This window comes from Agelaius phoeniceus, chromosome 7, assembly GCF_051311805.1.
Source record: "Agelaius phoeniceus isolate bAgePho1 chromosome 7, bAgePho1.hap1, whole genome shotgun sequence".
In the NCBI taxonomy this organism is placed as follows: domain Eukaryota; kingdom Metazoa; phylum Chordata; class Aves; order Passeriformes; family Icteridae; genus Agelaius; species Agelaius phoeniceus.
In genome coordinates, this window is record NC_135271.1 from 21,426,916 (window position 1) to 21,448,469 (window position 21,554).

At 36.8% G+C, this 21,554-nt stretch overlaps 1 long non-coding RNA gene across 1 annotated transcript in view; it reads right to left on the reverse strand.

Annotated features, from left to right (window-relative positions):
• Positions 1 to 2,316: 2,316 nt before the first annotated feature.
• Positions 2,317 to 21,554, reverse strand: part of LOC143694496 (uncharacterized) — a 208,582-nt gene continuing 189,344 nt past the window's right edge. Inside the window, exon 4 of the long non-coding RNA XR_013182998.1 lies at positions 2,317 to 2,422. This is a non-coding gene — a long non-coding RNA (uncharacterized LOC143694496). The remainder of the gene's footprint in view (positions 2,423 to 21,554) is intronic.

Below are 21,554 nucleotides of genomic sequence, written 5' to 3' on the forward strand. Positions count from 1 at the left end.
TAGTTTTCCTTCCCTCCTGAAAAAATGTTAAGCAAACTGTTCTGAATATGTAAAGCCAAGGATGACGGATTGCAAGTCCTACAAAACATGGCACAGCTCAACTGTCTCATTTTTCATTAGTTTATTTTTTATCCTCATTGCACAGTTTACCTGCTTCCCCTACAGAACTGCACTGTACCACTCTCTCTGGGTCTTAGAGACACACATCATTAAATGACTTTTATTTTAAAAAAAACGACATAGCTTTCAGCATGAGTAACACTGTCTGTGCTTGTTTCTCAACAAATATATATATATATATATATATACATATATATATTTATTTATTTAGTCTAAGTACAGGCTTCAATGCCAAAATTACTGCATATGACTCACTTAATGTACACAGATTTTACCAATGATCTTATATTCATACATATATTTGCAGAAGCAACAGATGACATATGCCAAAATAAATAAAATAGAAGAAACATTAAATGTATGGATGAAAAATAATGCATTACTAGTTCAGCACAATAGCATAAAATAATAAGGAAAAAATATACTAATTCAATGGATTTTTTTTTTTATAACTGCATTCCCAGACAGTTATGCCATACAATGACAGGTATGGTGAGAGGATTGTTAGCTGTAGAGAAAAGGGGACCTTATCTCTGAGAAACCAGATGGTACAAAAATCTCACCAGTATCACAAGAAACTTGCAGATTTAAATAGGAGACAATCTAAACCAGTAAACTATTTCCACAATATTAGTTTAGTGCGCCTTTCAATGATAAACATTGCATGTAAGTCAGTGAAAGGGCCTTGTGTCCAGCAACCCTGACTTTGAAGGTCAACCAAAGCTACTCAAAGTACCTGTAGCTCAGAATTGTGAAATGCCTGAAGGGAATTAATTCTACCATATTTTAATTTCTTGTTAAATTCTGGGGGTTGTTTTAGCAAGTCTTTTAATTTCCTTGAAATAGAACAATCTCTGATAGCAAATAATTTCTTCTTACATTCTCTTTTGTTTCACCATCTTTTAATTTCTTAGAAAATAAATCAAGTTCAGATTGCAAATCATGTTATCAGCTAGCATAAATTCTTAAATTCTTTTGACTATTGAGATTGTGTTAGCCACACCAAAACCACCACACCAGAAAACAGCAATAATCTCCACATGCACAAGTGAAACAGAAGTCAATGCAACAGCTCCCACAAGGAATTGCTCCAACTCCTGTTATTACTAAGGTTTTTAAAGAACAGTTTTCAGTGGCTAAAAAGCTCTCTGTGCCTGCTTTTAAAAAGGAGACTGGTTTTCAAAGGCTGAAAATCTCTCTGTGCCTGAGGTGTTCATGTGTGGAGCCAAACACTCGAAGCCTCAGTCCCACATGTAGCTGGCAGCAGATATTTTTACCCCTGTACTACACACAGGCCTGAGTGTATTGTGATCTAGCTCCTCTGCAGCAGCACCACCACAAATCTTTGGGCTTGCAGAGCTAAAATGCTCTTTTAGTGCTAACAAGAACATGGACAGAGAATGAATAACTAAATTTCCTGGTATATCCACGTTATCTATTTCTTGCAAATATAAGCCAACCTGTGAAGATTTTTCTCTTCTCATTGACTCTCACATTTTTCTTTTTCTTTCATTGTCCTTTTAGATTCACTAACCTTTCTTCACAGCACAGCTCATATTCAGACACGGGAATTTTATATCCAAGCCCCAGTTTTAATTTTAAAATGTTGGTATTTACATAAGCTGTTAAATTATTTTTTCACTGCCCTGTCCAATTTATGAGATTCCTCAAATCCCCCAAATTTCGGCTGTAGAGAAATGTCACAACCCAAGGAGTTCATCTTTGCTTTCTTTCCTCATATCTCCTCAGACACAAGGATTACATTTTCAGACGTGACCACCATGTGTGTAATAAGTTCTCCCTTCCTTTCCTACAACCTCTGAGTTTTTTTATAGTCTGTTTCACATTTCTTCTCTTTGGCCAGTTCTCAGGTAATCTCTAAAAGTATCTAGTGGTGTTTAGACTTTAATCTTCAATCTTGCTTACTTCCACTCTTATTTTTGTGCTCTGTCTCAATCAGTATGCTGTTGCTACAAGTTAATCTCCCATTGCAGCCCTCTTCAGGCTGGCATTATGCTGTAAATCACGGAAGGCTCCCTGGCACTTAAGCTGGGACATGACTGCAATTGACCTAAACTTGCTGAAGCTCAGTTAATAGCAAACACAGCACCAGAGATGCTGCCTCTGTGCCTGGCAGGCCACAGGCAGGACCTAACAGGGAGAAGTCACACAAATAACTGTATTTACCTTGGCATTGAGGCACTCCCAGGAAAGGGCATTGTGGGTGGATCAATGACAGGATCGAGGTTCAGATCTCACTTGCTACAGCGCTGGTTTTGACTTCCCCAGACCCCGGTGACCCCTGCAGGAGAGAGGTAATTGATGACAGCCTGTTACCAAGAGCAGGTCATAATGCTCCTCTTGTCCAGCCACACAGGCAGCCTAATTTCCTCCTGTGTCTAGAAACAGCTCACCTCAAACACCTGGGATCACAGATTAGTATTGCATGTGGGCTTTTGGGACACAATCGTGTTCAATACTCCTAACATGTCAATATCAAGGATAAAGGGTGTTATTACTATTATTATTATTACAGTATTGACTGTACAGCTTTAGCAGTGCAGGAAGATTATCTCAATAGTCCCCTTTCTTTAGTTTATTTCTAAACAATTTTCCAATAATGCTGTAACTCTAAGCCAGTTATGAGTTTAGAGTTTGAAAAATAAATTAGCTTTTTTCCTGATATTATGCATGACTGAGATCTGGTAATACTTATACATTAGCCAGATGTATAATGATTTAGTTAGGTATTTTTAATCTCATTTCTTTTAGGGATGCCAATATACATTGTCCTTACTACTTTTAAAAATCTGTTCTATAATTCTTCCCTTTCTTTTTCATTTTTCTTTTTAATGTCAGGCACTGTTTCCCTCTTCTTGAAGTTGCTCCTCTCAATTATTTTTACTGTTCTGATCACTCTTATAATGTTGTCACATTTCTAGAGCTAACTGAAGTATAAAGAACTAGTTTGGAAAAAAAAGTTTGTCTTTCTAGTTTGTTTGTTTGTTTGTGGATAATCTGGCCAAAATTCTTGGAATGCATTCATTACTTTGAAATGTTTAGAAAATAGATCAGCTCAATGTATTTTTGGTTACAAGCTGCCTGTATTTCTTAAGACTTTACCAAAATAAGAGATCATTGCCAAGAGAGGATTTTATAGGACATATGAGGAAAGGTAGGGGTGGACCTTGCTGAGTTTGGGCATTGAGAGACAGCAGTTTCAGCTCTCTAAGGGTTCTGTAAGAACCTGCAAAGCAAATGCATTCCATGCTGTGTCAGCATGGGCAGCACATACCCAGTTAGCAGTGGCGGCCCTGCACTTGTGCTTCATTAAACTGTGAAGAACATTTTGGAACAGTCCCAGATAAATGTGCACGTGGGCAACAAAAGCATCTTCAAGAACAGCAGATCCCCAATAGCTATTAGTTATAGAACTGAATATGCACCAACAGACAAAAGAATTCTATTCACAAATCTATTACAGTCCCAAAGTTGTGCCTTTTTACCTAATATCAACATATACATTTATACTAAAACATTTATTTTATATTAGCACTTTACTCAAGGCATACTGTCCTGTCTATTTGTCTCAGTTTCTCAGGGAATTAGAAAACTCTCCTGTTGATCCTTTAGTAATACAGTGTTTATATTCCCTAAAGAGCAACTGTGAATTTTTTATTCATATTGAAACAGGTAAGAGAGGTAATAGAAAATACATTAAATAATACACTAATAAACTAATACAACAGGATCACATGACCCTGTGTCTGTGCATGCAAACTGAAATGTTGGAAAGTTCAAGCAGCAAATATAAATCTAACCCTGTCTTGCAATGAAGAGTGCAAGGGGGCTCTCTATTACATATATGTGTAAAACATATATGTGTAAAACAAAAAGATATTTTTCCCCTCACATGATTATGATCTGTTGGGGGTGTGTAGGGGAAGAGTCCATAGAGAAATAGAGGCTTACATTGAGTAACAGTGTTTTTGAGAACTAAACTTCACAAACTCCAATTGCATATGTAATCTTTTCTAAAGATATCCAGATGCTGTCTGGGAATAATTAGGCTGAATGTGGCATTTAGAGAAGTAGACTTGGTGTAATTTATCTGTACATGTGATCACTCCTTCTGGGCCATCCTTGTGCATTTCAAGCACACACATAACCAAAGGGGACTGAGCAAAATATCCTTCACTGATGCCCCCACCCAATTTTCCCAAAAGCTGACAGAAATACGGGGATTAATTCATTCTGGTATCAGCTGAACCTTGACATGAAATCCAGCAGAGTTTTCTCCCAGGTGGCAGCACTCAGCACTTTCCATTGACGCGCACGTGCAGCTGAGAAAGGGTGAGCAGAACCTGTCCATTGAAACACAACCAGGTGCATAAGCCCTTTCTCTCTCTCCCTGCTCCCCAAAAAGCCCTCGGAGAAGGATGAATGACGATTAGAACTAGCTGAATGTGCTGAATAAAAACTTCAGGAACTCATGGGAAACCCTGGCTTTGTTATTAATGGCAGTGTCAGGAAATCAATGAAGATTGCATGTTTCACCCGATAATATCCTGGACTACATTCCTCACTGGCAGTTTTACATGTTCCTCGATACAAGTGGCCTCTACTTGGATACCATGCCAGCAAAACCAGCAAAACCCTTCAACACTACAAAAGAACATATTAACAGATGCATCATGCCCTACCATAGTCTAGAGGGGTTGAAAAAGCAGCATTCATTTTATGTGACCCCTTGCCAGCTCCCACACACACTCATGCATACCCCAGAAAGCAATCCAAGACTTTTCTTTCCTCTTTCCTTTTTTTTTTTTAGTTGATGGATTAGCCACCAATAAATTGGAGGAAGACAATCTGCCTTTCTCATTTTCTTCCCACATGCACTTGTTACTTTAGATTCAAAAAGGAAATGAGCAATAACAAGACGTTTATCTACTGGCTTTATATAATTAATACAGGGAAATTCCCTGACACTGTAATTGCTATAATGAGAAATATCAGAACAGGATTACATGTTGACATTAGTTCTTGAATGTACCAGTTTGTGATACTCTTGCTCACCAATATACAGAAGGTTTGACAGAAATGCCTGGCCTATTAACTCACCCTTGGAGGGAAGTGTCTTACACTTCCCATCCCGCTTGTCAAGAGGCATTTGCAAGTCTTACAATGCGTTTAATGAATTCTCTAGTGCTTGCACATTCAATTTCCATCCTTTCTTTTTAATCTTTAGTGATTTTAGCAGCAATGTCCTGGGAACCATTTTGGTACAAAAACTCTAATAAGGAAAAAAGCAGGGTGACATTTAATTAACAAAATTAATTAGTGCTAAATAGTGAAAGAGCATTCTCTAGCCATTTATGAGACAACAGCTGAGAATGGAGGAATGCTGGGGATGACAGCTGGAAACTGCACTCAATTAAAAATTTAAACACATTCTGAGACTATGAAGGGAAAAAAATAATTTCCACACTCAAATTTTTCATGATCTAAAACTTCTGTGATCCTGATATCATAATGGAGATTATTATCAACTCTTTTTGGGGTGCCACCCTGACGTTTTTCCACTGCAGATATGATACCCTATATAGGGAATTTAAGGTTGCTAATAATAATCTTACTTTTGTTTTGTGGCCCTGTAGAATGTATCTGCATCACCTCCCCTCCACCAACGGTTTTTTGGAATGGGGTTTGATATTCTCATAATGTAATTGAATATGAAGTTCAATGAAAGTAAGAGCCAAAAAGAATCAGTTACATCCTCCATTCCCACTAATTAAATATTGTATAGTTCTTGACCATTTTAGTTTTATAAGCCAACCAAAAAGATGTTCTTAAATAGTAAAATATGTTTTATAGTAGAGATTTTTTTATTATTATTTTTAACTCACTCCTGTTTATTGCTCTAAACTCTCTGTGACATAAAATCAGGAAATAAATCCCAGCTATTTAATCTTAGCTTATTTTTCTTCTTTATATTTTTAGCTCTGATGTCTAGTACTTAACAATCTAAAGCCAATGTATTGTAAATTAAGATAAAACTGCAGTCAAACAATATATTGCCTGTAGGAAGTGGTGATAAATGATCCTAACATATATACCAGGTTCTTCAAAGGCAAAGGGCTACAAAGCTGTAGGTGGAGTCTCTGCTCATGCCAAACTGTTTGTGCATGTTTCTGGAAACCAGGCAAGGCAGGTTACTCAGCTGCCCTTGAGCATTCATACAGTTGATAGAGGCTTATCTCTTTCAAGGCAGACTCTCATTTTCTCCAAAAGATTTTCTCTTTCACAGGAAGGAATGTCGTGCCTGGCTGCATCTTTATCCCTCTGAAACATGGGTCTCTGAGCCCTTGTCCTTGAGAGGTAAAGCTGCACACAGCCTGGACAGTCAGTCTGCTCCTGAGGACAGACATATTCTTGATGTGTCCTACCAATTATTCCATAACCTAAACCCCAATTTTCATCAGTTTGCTTTGCCCATTTCTGTTCAGAAAAGTCCACGCCACCATGGAGCTCCTTCTCCTTAAAACACTTGGATCCAAAATTGCCATGCAAATTCTTGAGTATGCCTTTTACTTTTTTCTATAATCAAGATGGATAATTATTTTAAAACTCACAATCTAATTATTTTTAATTTTTAAACTCTGTTCTACAAAAAGTCTTTTAAAAAAATACTGATTTTAGTTGAAGCCTGAAGGAATTATGAAGATATTCTCTAAAGAGAGGGCACACAGTAGAATGTCTAAACAAAACTCCAGTGTATTAGTAGTTGGCAAAACTATTTACAGAAGGATTACTGAATTTATAAACCATGGGGAAAAACACAGAGATGAGGAGTTGGGGAGTTTAGATAGCCATGTGAAATACACATGCAATATTCCCAAGTGTGAGTTCTCCTCGCCTGTTGATGATGTGCTTTCCACCAGACAAATATAGAATCAGGGATGGGGTACACTCCAGTTAATGGAGAGTAACATTCAAAACGGAAAATACATGTAGTTTATGTATCAGATGACATGGAAAAATCATGGTACAGACTAAAAGAAAGGTAATCCGAAGATTCTGAGCCCAATAGTTTAAATCACATCATACTAGCTCCCTTTATTTTTTCCCCCCTTCTTTAAAATTCTTCTTTAATGCAGGATTTAGAAATATGTTCAGGACTTATTTTTTTTATGACTAAAATGTTGTACTTGACCTTGCACAAATTTATAAACCTGCAAAACCAGATACTTTTAGCTCAGTTGAATAATTTTACTGTTTGCAGGACAAGCTCTACATGTACATTTAGATTCTTAGGTAGAAAAATTCCTGTGGCTTTCTTTGTCTTCAGTGGGAAGTATTCCAAACCAAAAATATTGGTCCAGCTTAAATAATTGTCAAAGTAAATAAAATTATATTGTGCAAGTACATATGTTTTATGTCTATACTCTTTTACAACTCTGAGTTGTTCAAATACTCTAAGGGGACATAAAGTCAAAATCAAATAATTACTGAAATCATTGGGGGTCTTTCCACTGCCCTCAGTAATGGACACAAAATTCAGAACTCAGGAACAGTTCTTTTGATTTGTCTTCAGATCAATGGCCTTTACTAATGTTAATAGTACACTACTTGGATTCCTTCACAGATACCCTCACTTTTCAAATGTCTTCTGTTCTGATACTGAGAAATTATATAAAAGCTTTTTCCAGCACAAAGAAAATAATGTGAGTAGCTGTTAGCTCAGTTGTCTACTGAACAGTGAATCTCAGTGTTGCTACACATTCTCTTGAGAGCATTTCTTCAAAAAACAGAAGGGAAATTTCCTTAGTAAATGCCCATTTATTATTAAGTCCACACTGGAAGACTCATTAATGAATATTTGAGAAATGTTAATAATGTATCTTCCATACCTCTTTTATCTGGAAAGAAATGTTTTCTAATTAGCTACATGAGCCACCATATAGTCTCCAAAGTGCTATCAAAATAATTTGGTTTAATGCATTTTCAAAGACGTAAGAGTACTGTTTCTAAGGGAAAAAAAAAAAGAAACAACGAAACAAAAACCAAACAAACAAAAACCAAAACAAACCCAAAACCCAAAACCAAAACAACACCCCAAAAGATCAAGACCTGTGCTAAGGATGTGCTCATGATTGCCTTGTGCACTGTGCTAAGGGAGGGATTTGTTCAACATCCAGGGGTGGTTTATGAGTGCAGCTGATTAAACAATTTCTTATGGGTACCTGAAAACCCTCATGGAATAGAACAATCCCACTGGGAATGCAGCAGTAGGGTAGTAAAAAAATATTAATTCTTTGAATTGTAGACTAGATTCTACATGTTTAAGGCTGATAAGGAAGATTGCCATCAAAGAGTATATGAACATGTTTCGTTCATGAACATTCCTAGGAATGATATAACACTTGAACAATGGGTACAAAGGATAAGCACTTGTGTTTAAACTTAAAAGTAGCTATCAATATACCATGCAATAAACTATTCTCATAAAAACAACAGAAATATATAAGTCCTATCCCAGATTTAGATCAAATATCTAAATTCATATAAATCTTAATGAAAATGTAGCTTTACTGAAAAATACTGAAATTTAAAGTCATGAAAATCATATATGTACCCATTAGTCTTCGCCTGCAAGACTGTAAATCCCTGTCAGGGCAAATATTGATTAAAAATTATATATAATTCAGCTTGGCTTCCCCACCGGGGATGTGAGATGGAGAAATGTGACATAAAATAAGGTCTTGTGCTTACTTTCTTTTTTCAAACATAAGAAACAGAAAATTTTGTGAGGTACCCTCTGTAAGATCCTGACATGTATTTAGTGTGACATTTCATGATAATAATGAATTGGTGTCTGTTGCTGAAAAGAAAATGGCAATAGGACTTACACCCCAAAGGGCCTTTTCTCCCTCTCCACAGTAACCAAAGTGCTCTAAAGTCTGACTCCAGAATACTGCTTTTTTAATGAATCCTAAGTCAGCCATCTCTAATTTGGAGTTATTAGAGCTGGAAGTATTAACCTGATTTCTCCAGAATTACCAATCAGTAAGTGACTGAATACCCATTTAGCAGCTGTGTCTCTCAGCGCCCATCAAAGGGTTCAAAGTTGCTTTGATGGTGTCATCTCTGCTGTCTGCACCTTTATCAGACAGGTTTGCAGTGGGCACAGTCTGCCACCAAAATGTATTAACCCTACCTTCTTAACCAGTTAATTACACTGGCTTAAAGCTACCTCTTGATTCTTTTGTCAAAGCTAAATTTAGCAAAATTTGGAATGTAATTATACTTTACTTTTGTTCTGTTTATTTGAATAACTCTGACTGCTCCCTCAGAGACTTATCTGAGAAGCTTTCCATCCTTCTCTGCCTTTGATCAAAGGCTGTCAGAATTTGCTTCATTTACATTTCAGACCCCCTGATTAAACCATGTCCTTTGGGTTACAAAGTATTGATGGATGACAGAACTAAGACAAACTGTTCTTAACTTCCTCATTGCATTGTCTTACTTCAAGATTTTCATCACAATGTTATTATGCCTCTCCTGTATCTGCATGCCTGTCTGGCAAAGGAGCTCTCTTGCTGCAGAAGTACTGATAATCTCTGGGTTTTAGGCCAATAAATGACTCTCAGTCCAATGGATATCATTACTGTTAAGAATATTAGTGTAAAGATAACCTGGCTACTGGGAGCATAATTCTTTTCCCAACGTTCTTCTTTGTGAACAGTATCCTATGAACAGCACACACCACCAAATGACAGGTTTAATTTAGAAGGGATCAGCTCTCTGCAATTGATAGCTACAATGCCATTCAGTCCAAATAAAATCAGTAACAAGAAGACTTCTTTGCTTGGTCCTACAGCATGTTCTTTGTTTCATGCTGTTAACAATGAGCAAGGTTCATGACATGACATTTCATCAACTAAATCTGTGTCCCTTGATAACCTCTTAAAATCCTGGGCTTTCAACAGAATTCCTTTTCTCTGAGAAGGATTCAGTTAAGCTCTTATTAAACTCATACAGTGTCACAGACCACTGACAGAATAAACCTCTGAAGCCTAATTTGGCTTTGTTCTTTTCCTTTCTCTGTCTTCTGGAGCAAGTATCTTCCACTAAGAGCCTTATCGTTTTGCTGGCTTTGACAACGATGCCTTGGTACAAGATAAGCACAAGGGTGGGAAAAACACCTAAGTGCAGGCTCTTCTACAGCACTGGGCACACCAACTGGACTGTGGAGTGCTTGGCAAGTGTTTCATGGAATTGCTAGAAAAAAAACAGATATGAAATTTTGCTGCCATGACTTCTGGTGCCATGCAATGTTAACTTGGTTTCTAAGACTGACTTTTTCAGGGGTCACTTAGGCACTTGATTCCTTTGTTTTCCTTCTGCCTCTGCATGAAGTTTAAGGTTATTGTAGCCAGAAAGCTGCCCTGCTTCTTTTTTTCCTATTGTCAAAATCTGCTCAAGGATAAGTATTTGTAAAAAGGAATGAGACTCAGATCTCTCTGACACCAGCATGTTCTACATTTTTCTAATTTTCTGGCCTTTTTTTTGCATGTGTGAATTTTTTCCCTTCTAGATTTTTGTATCTTCCTGCTAGTAGTCATTCTTGATAGTAAAATTTTTAAATGGTTTACTTTATGTATGGAAAGTGAATACAGAAACTGTTTTTTAAGTTAAAAGAAAATAATCCTTTCAATCACATGTCAAGAGACAGAGTGACTGATTGTCAGATTACTGTTGATTTTTCAAGACTTTTTAATGCTTTTAGCTTTTAAATAACGCTTATAAAAGTCATTACAGTCCTTCATAATGCACACTGCAGGTGCAGATATAAGCAACTGAATACAACTTTTGAATTTGCTTTTCTTGGTACTTACAAAAAGGAGAAAATGTGAAAATGCTTTTACTACCTTTTTTGTTTAGTTTGTTGATTTTTGGGAAGAGTTCTATGCTTTGGAGCCATTGAAAGGCCACCTTTTTTCATTCCTTCTTTACTTAAAATTTGTGTTTCTAAATTAGATATGAGCAAAAGAAGCACTTAAATAAATATATAATCATAATAACTATGGATAAACCATTCTGGGGTAATATTTTCATAATGATTTAAGTATTCATAAGGAAGACAATGACAAATATTATACTATGAGGCTAAGGTGCTGTCTCTAGTAAGTAAGATATGCACAATTATATACCTAACTAGTTACATCATTAGCATCATCTGATACTTACAAGGACAGGGGGTTGTTAACAATGAATACAAATGAGGAATGCAAATAATTATATAATTATTGCACTGTAGGCTCTAGACAGATTAGTTTTGCTTAAATTTATTGAGCAGTAAAGTAGAATGCACTAATAAAGTTGCACTAAAGATGTAATGTAGCCGTATGATGTTAACGGTATGCATGTATTTGTCTCAGAACCCTATGGCAGAAATCACTGTTCAGCTTCCAAAAGTGAGGAAAGGCTCCTCTCAAGTTCAGAGGCAAAGACTGTTGTTCTGTTCAGAGATCATCATGTGTACTCTCTGGACTCTACAGAGGTATGGACCCTTTTGTGTGGGAGAGCATTTCATAATTCTTTCTATTTCTACTTCACTTCCATATTCACCTGAAATATTTCACTCTACTGCACAGATACTTACATTATTATGGTTCCTAGAAAAAATTATAAAAGAGGGCTCTGCACAAAACAGTAAGTACATGTGCATGAACACTAATGATACCACCTCATCCTTTCTTCATAGGCAGGGGAACAATGAACAATGTGAAAAAAATTACCCAAGAGTAGGAAATAACAGCAGCTCACAAAATGGATAAAACCTCATTTAACTGAGAACATTTAAGCAGCAATGAATGCTGTCATAGAGCTCTACCAGACTAACATGCTTAAAAGTGGCACCCAAACTGCAGGCAGAGCGCAGAGGATCCTGTCAGAAGTGACCTGGATTTGGTGAGAAAGCCTCACTGCTTTTTCTCCTGAATGGGTCAGGTGGATGTGTCAAGTACAAGCAGCAGAGTATGAGGATAGCTGGTTGCACATTTTGATCATAGACAGTGAACCATTAATAATTTTCCATTATTTTCATCTAAATTCATTTGAAAAATGACCAATGGAGAATGTCCACAGTACAGAACAGTACACAGAAATGGACTATAATAAAGCAGTGAAAAGACAGATTCACTCTAATTTACAGATTAGACCACTAAATGACATAAATATTTACACAGCATGAGCTGGCATTCTGTCTCAGTGCATACAAGTATAAAGTAAAAGGATGTCACTACTGGAATACAGACAGATAATTTCATTTCTTTTAGTCTCACAGCTTCACTGACCAATCAAAATTAAAATGATACTTAATAGCCAATAATGCACAGTGACACTGACATGTAAAAATTATGTTTCTCACTTTCATTTTAAACCCTTTTTCGTTTTTCTTGCTATTATATTGAAAAGGAATTTAGTTAAAATTAAATTCCTGAGAACAACAATATGCTCTCTGTCTTATCAGTTGGAAAGGGTGAGGGTCTCTTGTGACTGAGTAAAGAAATGGCATTTTTTGCCTACTTCCTCACCCTGAGAATAAATTCTTATTGTTTTTAAATGTTACAGAGTTTGTCTGCTTTAAAATAGCTGCTTTAAGCAGGTGATGTGTGTCAGTTCAAGAAGAAGCAAGTGAACCAAAAATCCCTGGGCATTGCAGACATTCAAGAACATGAGTAACAAACTCAAGTCACATAAGCTGTGTCAAACAGAAGGAAAGGTTTCTTGAGTTTAAAGTTGTTTTCCAAAACTCTCTTGCTTCTATTTTTCAGAAAATGATCCCCTTCTCCTTTTAATATGGTAACTAAAAAATGTAATTTTGTTTAGATTATTAAAACTGTCCTTGAGTGCCAATACAGCTCAAGCATATACCAGAACATTCCAAAGAACTTCAAAGACTTCCAAGAGCCTTGCTCAATTTTCTCCTACTAAGCCTTAAGGTACAACAAAGAGTAGGGAGAATTCAAGTAAAGGACTGCATTCCTGCTGTACTGCAGATCTAGGCTCTGTTCCCTCTATTTGAGGACCAGGTTGACACTCACATGCACTTGTGCATCCTTGAGGAGCAGAGCAGACTCCTTTTGGGTGAAGACAGTGAAACTGGGCATGAGAAACAGAGGAAATGCCATTTGCCTCTCTGGAACTAGGATGGTCAAAGTTGGCACAAATTAAAAGGCTTCTTCTCCTGACGAGGTTTCCTTGGTGACAGCTGAACAATTTTTTTTCTTCATTACATGGACTGAGTAAAGAAAAGGTGCTCCTACACCTGAAGTTCTATGATGGTTAAAGATTAGTTCTCAGTAGTAATTAACACATTCCCTTAGGTTTTGGGAACAAGGAAAGACACATGGAGAATCTCTATGGACCTGCATCTATCATCTACTTACAGATCTTAGTTCCTGATTAGACTGATGGCTTTTGGCAACCCCAGCTATGTACTGCATGGCAAGAGTCTTGAACCCATGCATTCAACATGATGTATGCTCCAGAAACTACTTGAGAAAACAAAGTTCTGGCTTGCAAACATGTCACTGATTCACATATTGCTGGAATTAAATAAATGACTTCTCCTGGGGTTTCCTTAATGTGCTATAAACTCCTTCCTTCAAAGAAGTTGGCAAAATAATTTTAATGGCAACTTCTGAAGATTATTTTTAATACTGACACAAGAAAAAGTAGGCCATCTTTTATTCTGTAAAAAATTAGCAGTGTACCTCTGTACCTCAAGTGCAAATACACCTGGTTACATGATTTAATTTCTAGTAATACTTTCTTCAGTCTCACTTGTTCAAGAACAAAGACACTATTTATAATTGAGCTGTAATGGTGAAGGGATGTGCCCACTATACCCTCCATGTGCACACATAAGTTATAAAAATAAGCTTCCAACCTTAAGCAGATAACAATTAGAATGAAAGCAATTTGCTTTAAAAATATGTGAAAAAATAATGCAGTGAATATAGATGCAAGAATCAGTAATAATACATTTGCTTCTATTATAAATTACTTTTCTTCAGGACGTTTGAAAAGTGCTCTCCACTAAATCCCTCTGTTACAGAATTTTCTCAAATTTTCATTTTGTTTGCAATGCACCCTGGTAGACTGGATGTTTGGCTTTTTTTTTTTTTCACAGTAAGGCATCTGGAAGATTGCCTCAGCTCTTAGCAAAGCTTCCTCCAAGAATCCAGTGAGGAATGTTTTCTTTGTTAGCAGGTCTTTGCTTACAGCATTTTTTGTCTGTGAGGAGAGGTTTGCATTGAATGAAAGGAAATTTGGAAAATTGGTTTGTTCAGTCTTGAAAATAAAAATGAAGACACATATATAATCACACTCATAAAAGGTTACTCAGACAAAGCTGGTAATAAATTGCCTCCTATATTCACTGGGAAATAAGATGAAAGTGATGTGCATAAAATACAGCAATGGAGGTTTAACCTAGATGTTATGAAAGACTTAGCACTGAAAGAAGGAATTAAAAAAGTGGAGGAACCCAGATTTTTAAGGGTTGGTTAGGCTAATATCAGCCAAAAATTGTTCAGCTATAACTGCTCCTGTTGTAAGGAAAATATAGTAAAAGACAAGATAGGGTGCTTTCAGCCTTTTCTTTTACAGTCTTCCTGAAATCAAAATATTTTCATTTGAACATTTGTTAGGCTCAATGTGTTAGAAAAATATAAATAAAACATTTTATTTTTTTGAGAGAGATTTCAAAATAATCAGATAGCCACATAAAAGAACCCTAATCAAGCTTTCAGCAAAGGTCTTTGGTGTGGATGAACCCTCATTTTTCACACAAACAATTTTGGTTTCAGCTAGATCTGAAACCAAGTTAACTGCTCATTAATTCTTTCCCAGACAGTTTCTAAAGTCTGCATGACAAGTTTCCTTGGTAACAGCAGCCAGCATATTCCATGACACCTAGCCATTAAACCAGACAAAAGCACGGATCCTGAACCTCCTGCCTCCATCCTGGAGATTAAAGAGAGGCTCAAGGCAAACACAATCCCTGGCCTGTACATGATCCCAACGAAGTACACAGCTCATGCAGCTGATGTGTCCTACAACACCCTGGACACGTGTACAGCAGTTCTTGGATCACCTGATACTTGCCACTGCCTTTTCTCCTGGCTATGAATTTGCAGAAAACTGTTTTGGAACACTGGGCAAACAGCGGTAACTCCTGAAGTAAAAAGTTTGCCCCAACTGCTTTGCACTGCTGCAAACTCTTAATCCAGCCAGAATTTATAGGATAAAAATGCTTTACTGTTTTTAATTTTAAACTTGATGATCCCATTGTGATTTTTGATTAAGGAACAACACAAATATTTCAGCCATAGCATTGTGCTAAATGGTGTTTAACAGAGATCCAAGAACAGAGACAATCTAACTGTATTAACTTCAATCCCAGATCTGGTTCTCTATTTGCTTCATCCACTCACAGTGAGAACTGACTTATTTCTGACTCAACTAAACCACTGTAACAGGTATTCATGACCTGTTAGTAGAGACCACAGCTAGAAGCAGATGGAAATCTGTTTCCTGAAAGTGAAGGAATTCAATACCCAACATGCTGAGAAATTTTCTGAGAAAGAGTGTGCTGAATCAGCACACCCCTGCAGCTGAAGGTGATTCTCAGGTGATGGGCAAGGTCAATGCCCTCATCAATTTTAGGTAAGAACATCACAGTGATGGAGCACAGCCAGAACAATGGAAGCTGAACTCTGCTCAACAATAAGGGCAGTCTTTATTATTGATAAACAGCTACATCAGCTGAGAGAACCAACTGCCTCTGTAACTTTGTCCCAGAGTTAATCAAAGAAATGCAAATACTCTCTTCCCAAGGTAGTGGGACCAATGTTGGGAAGTATCTCAGCTCAGTGTAAGGGTATGAAAACTGAAAAAGGAAGCAATAAGTCTATTTTGCATTATACATTTAACCCTCCTCATGGAAAATATCTAAAAGAACATGGTCAGAGGGCATTGGACTCAGAATGAGAGAAGGTGATCTTACCATGAAAGCATGGTGACCTGAAAATGAAAGAAACTTATTCAGTTTGTTCTTCCTGCCCTGCTTATGGAGCTGTGGAAATATTCAATATCAGACATCAGCTCCTCTACCACACGGCTAAAAAGTTCCTGTTAAATGTTGCTTAAACTGAAGTCTTGCTGGTTTTTCTATAGAAATGTTAATTCTTAGGCAAATCTACTCCTCTAAGACTCTTTTTGCTATGAAGCAGAACATCCTGGGATATGAAGAATGGTGTCTCCTTACTCTGATCCTTTCTGCCCTACTGATTTCAACAGCGATATGCATGTCATTTCAACACTGTGCTTGGCAATGAAGCTAAGAAAGATTAAAAGGAATCTTCCTGATCTCCAATTACCTATATTTAAATATACACTTGACACAGTGTATTAACAGGCAAATACCAGGAATTGTCAACAGCTGAAAAGCCTGATCATCAGAAAAATGCATTCCAAATTTCTTTTATGCATTTTCTGTGGGCAAAATCAGACTTCAAAGAGCAAATAAGAACTGGTGCTGGATTTTATCTCTTTTTTTTCCTCAGATTCTTTTCCCAGATATGGCTTCTTTCATATTCAAGTTTGCACAATGAATAGCAATTTTGACTCATTATTGTCTCAGTTGCTGGGGCCCACATTATTCTTTAACTTCAAAATTATATTACCTTCTTTTCAATGCCTTTCCTAACCATGGAGACAGAATATGTCAAACTGATTTATGCCTGGACACTTACCTCAAGAGTGAGTTATTTTCCCAAGCAAATATGCCAGTATAACATGCAATGTTTTAAAATGTAGAAGCAAAAATAAAATTATTTAATTGAAATTTTTTACAGTGTAAATAACATATGTTTCATATTCACATACATGCTCTAATTACATGATCTTCACCAATATCCTCAAAGACGAAAGAGTATCAAAGAAATGCCAAAGTCAGGAGGTTTTTTTTGGTTGTTTGTTTTTGGATATATGCAGATCACATCTCAGTAAATTGCATCAAACTAATAGTAGAGGCAAACATTACTCAAATTACACCAGTAATCCTGTACAAAAATGGGTTTACTCTCTGTGCTTAATTGACAAGAGATCCATGGAGAGGAATTACTGATGAGAAATAAAAACAAAGATCTTAGGAGAGAAGAACTAAGGAAGACTGGAGACACAGTGTGTTCCCTGAAAAGGGGAATTAGGAGTGGATGCAGTGAAAGAAAGGGATCTTTGCCTTTCTTGTCACAACTGGTGACATTCTTGTCACATTCTAGGACTGAAGACAAGGAAGGATTGTTGAGCTCATGAGAAAACAGGGAAGAAAACCATTTCTCAGTTTCCTTGGTCAGCAGGAGGGGGTGGTTTGGTATCCAGGAAGATACCAAACTTTGCCCTCTCTACTTCCCCTGGAGTTAAACTAGTCCCCAGTCACACAGATTACCCCTCCTGCCCTAGCTTTGCACCTTCACCAGTAGCTGTCCAGAAAATAATAAAATATTAAGCTGACATAGGATATTCCACAATATTTTTGGACCAGTCTTGTCAAGCTTAGAGTTAAGACCTGAGAAGAAACTTAGCATAAATGTTAGCCCTGGAGAAATGAACACTTCGGGGTAATGCCTACCAGCTTAGTTACTAATGTAGCATTTTGTTTTGTTGCAAAGCATATTTAAGGTAAAACTCTCATAAATAATTCCTCTTAAAAGGGATTTTAAAGTGCTGGTGAGTAGGTGAGACACTTGGGGAGGGTGAGGGCGGCTGTCAGATGTGACAGGACAAGGAAGGTCTGCACTTTGCAGGTGGGGAAAAGAGGTGCTGCTGTTTAAACAATCAATTATGGTGGCCTTTTTTGATGCCTTCAAAATTAATGTACTGCAGCTGGCAGGAGACAGCTCCCTGCACTATGAAAATGGCAGATGTGAAGTTTCCAGAAGAAGCAACATCCTTGACATTGAATTACTCTGAAGTTGTCCAAACTGTGAAAAGGCCTAGGAGGAATGAACAGAAAGCTCGGCTAGCTGACAAATCTGTCTAAAATTCTTTTCTCTTTGTGAAGAGCTAGGAGGTGGGAACATGGCAACTGTCTAACTATGTATTTTATTTTTGCTTCAACAGCAAAATGGTACTAACTTGGTCGGACCTTAAGCAAAGATTAACCTCCTGTAGTGACAGGGAGAGCCTATGCAAGAAGTGGAATTTATTGTCTGCTTCTGTTCATCTCATCGTGAGGGTCCTGAGGAAGTCTATGAGTGCTAGAAAATTGCTGCCTTTGTGGCAGCATATCATTGTATATTACAGACATGGTGGCTAATGTCTGGAATTGTTTCTGACATTTAAACAGATAGGTAACTAGTTCAATAGGCAGATAAAGCCCAGACTGTGCTTTATCCCGTGGTTATTATTTTATGAAAGCATCTTATTATATGATCTTCTGTACTTGCTGATGGGAAGTGTGCAACAACTGGAGGAAGATGATGGACGAAACAAACCTAAGTGTTCTCGTGTCACTGTGAGACTCACAGGATACAGAGGCATCCATCAGCATTGATTGAAAGCAGCAATGCTGTGATTTGAAATAATTATGAAAGTACACGAAAGGGAACTTTTGAACCACCTGGAAAGGAAGGGACTGAGGGGGTTGGGAAGTACAAGGCAGCACTGTTCACAATGGAAGAAGAGAGTTACTGTTTTCCCAGTGCACCCTGTCAGAGATTTCCAGAAGAGATGAAGTGGTGTCTCCAGCATGGAATGACAGCACTAGTTAAAGGACCACCAAGACAGCACTAGTTAAGGAAACATAAAAAAAAAAAAAAAAATTGAGAAAAACCACGCAAGCAACTGATGGGAGTTTTAGCATTGTAAGCAAGCCAGTTTCAGTCATTGTCCAACACAGATAAAAACAGGAAAGAACAAAGTTCTTGGATAAACCAATGGAGTTTAGGGGTCTATACATGTTAATAATTATATTAGGGGAGATCTGTGATTTCATTTATGTAACATTTAATCTATTTAGTATTTACGTGAAACAAGTAGGTGTGAAATTCCATTATCCTGCATTTATAGAAGTACTATTTACAGCATTTATTACATTTCAGTGTCTCTTAGGTTTATCGTTGTATCCTGAAAAATTATAACAGGAAGATTAGTAACATATGCATGGTTTGTTAATGAATCTGAATGTGTTAAGTTTTATGATCTCTACTCTTTCACCATTAGCAGCTGTGCTTTCTGCAGCTGCAATGGTAATCATACAACACACCTTTTCTGCAATGGTAATCATACAACACACCTTCTCACACAATTTCATACCATAAAAGTTTTGATTTTTTTCCATCTGCTCATCCACTTTCCCTGAAAATCCCTAGAATCCCAAAGCTCAAAATATCATTCAGGTGAATTCATCCTGCCCTCCAGCTGGCAGTGCCACTATTACTATTTATATTAAAGAACATTGAGTAGATAGAGGTTCTGCCCAGATATTTTCTGCTTTTGTAACTCACATCTGCTGTCTCGCTTGCTTACTCATGACAATAAAATTGCAATGCACTTCTTCACTGAATTTACATCATGTTTAAGGCATCTCTTCTTCCCCCAGTGAAGAAGCTTCTAAATATAAATGTCGCCTTTAAATTACAGCTTATTGATCCTCATCTATCTTTGGCCACAAATATGTAATAATATCTGAAGTAAATGTTTTTGTTTAGACCAGTTAAAACTTCTCAGCAATCTCTTTTGTCTCTACAGTCTCTCTCCTACAGCAATCTCTCTTTGTCCTACAGTTTGTACAGAGTAAAAGGGCACCTAGTTACAGCTTTGAACTAAGTGACTACAGGCATAGTAGTTAATGACTAATATTCCTACTTGCCACAGATATACCGGATGACTATTACCCTTCCTTTCACTCCATTATTAATGGCCTGATTAGGAATGCAAATCAATGTCCACTATGTAAAATGGAAAACACAAAAATCAATTCATGTCCTGTTGCATATGGCATAGATGCAGACTTTTTCTTCACAGTGTCACAGGTCCAAACCAAACCTTGAATACTAAATTAACTTTAGATGTTTAGCTTACTTATATGTTTTTCATGTTTATTTTCTATATTCAATTCTACTGTATTTTTGTTTTAAAAATACAGACCAGAATGAAAAGAAGAGGTCTGTAAAAGAGGCTTATAAATGCTATTTGTAAATACAGAGCACACCATTCAGAAGCAAATCAAGGGCTAGGTTGGAGAAAAACTATGATAATGCTGGTTTTTAATTTATTATTTCAATCAAAATTATAAGCCACAGTCCAAAATTCTAAAGCTACTTTGTTTTTCCTATTGATACATCAGGATCAAAGTCACTGTTGTGTCCACTGACAGTTGCAGTCACTGGAGAACTGCTTTTATTTCTCATAAATGGTCCTGAGACCTTTGCAGTTGTAACTGTTCCAGAACAAGTCCCTTTTTTTTTCTTTGATACATTTTTTTAATCACTGGGAATCATGTGAGATTAGAACCTCTTAGTAAATGACCCATAATCAAAGGGGGTAAAAATACCAAACCAAACTAATGGTCAAGATAGAGAGCTCATATCTTCCTCCAGAATTCTTTTTGGGAATTATATTTTTCATATTTTATCAGCTTTCCCTTTATTTTTTTCAGATAAAAGTCCTTGGATTTTTATATACCCATGAAATCCTTGCTGAAAATTAACTGCAATATTAATTACACATAAATCTATAAATATATGTAAATATATGTATGTATGTTTTGCTCCCATTTATTTTGCTCCTAAATAGTACAGAGAACTCTTAGGCCTAAATAAAGCCTTATCCATGAGTAAAATGTGGTGGCAGCTGAAATGTGGAAGTGCAAGTTATCACAACATTGATCTTTTCATTTCATTTTCTTACTGATAGTGTAAAGGAGAAAAAGAGAGAAGAGACAAGAGGAATAGACACAGAGAGAAAAATGGAAGAAATTACAAAGTCTCTGTGAATTACCCTGTTATGCTGTGCAATCATTTATGGCAGTAAAATCACAAAGGAAGTCTAAGCCACAGCTACAGAATATATCCTGTGTACCTAATGCATCCATTGCTTATCCATAGTGGTACCATTTAACAGCATACAAAATGAGGGGCTTCAAGTACAGATTTCTGGATATAAGTATTCAATTCCCTTTTGCCCTAATTTTAATAAAATCATCAGTATTACCAGTCAAAAAAGCCAAATCACTGGTAGATCTTGGTGGATATTTTATGAAGCTCTAAATAAAGGATCAGTCACCAAATCCAGTAGGAAAGAAATTTCATAACTGCTCTTTACTGAATAGTTAAACAAAAGTAAGCCTAATATTTAAA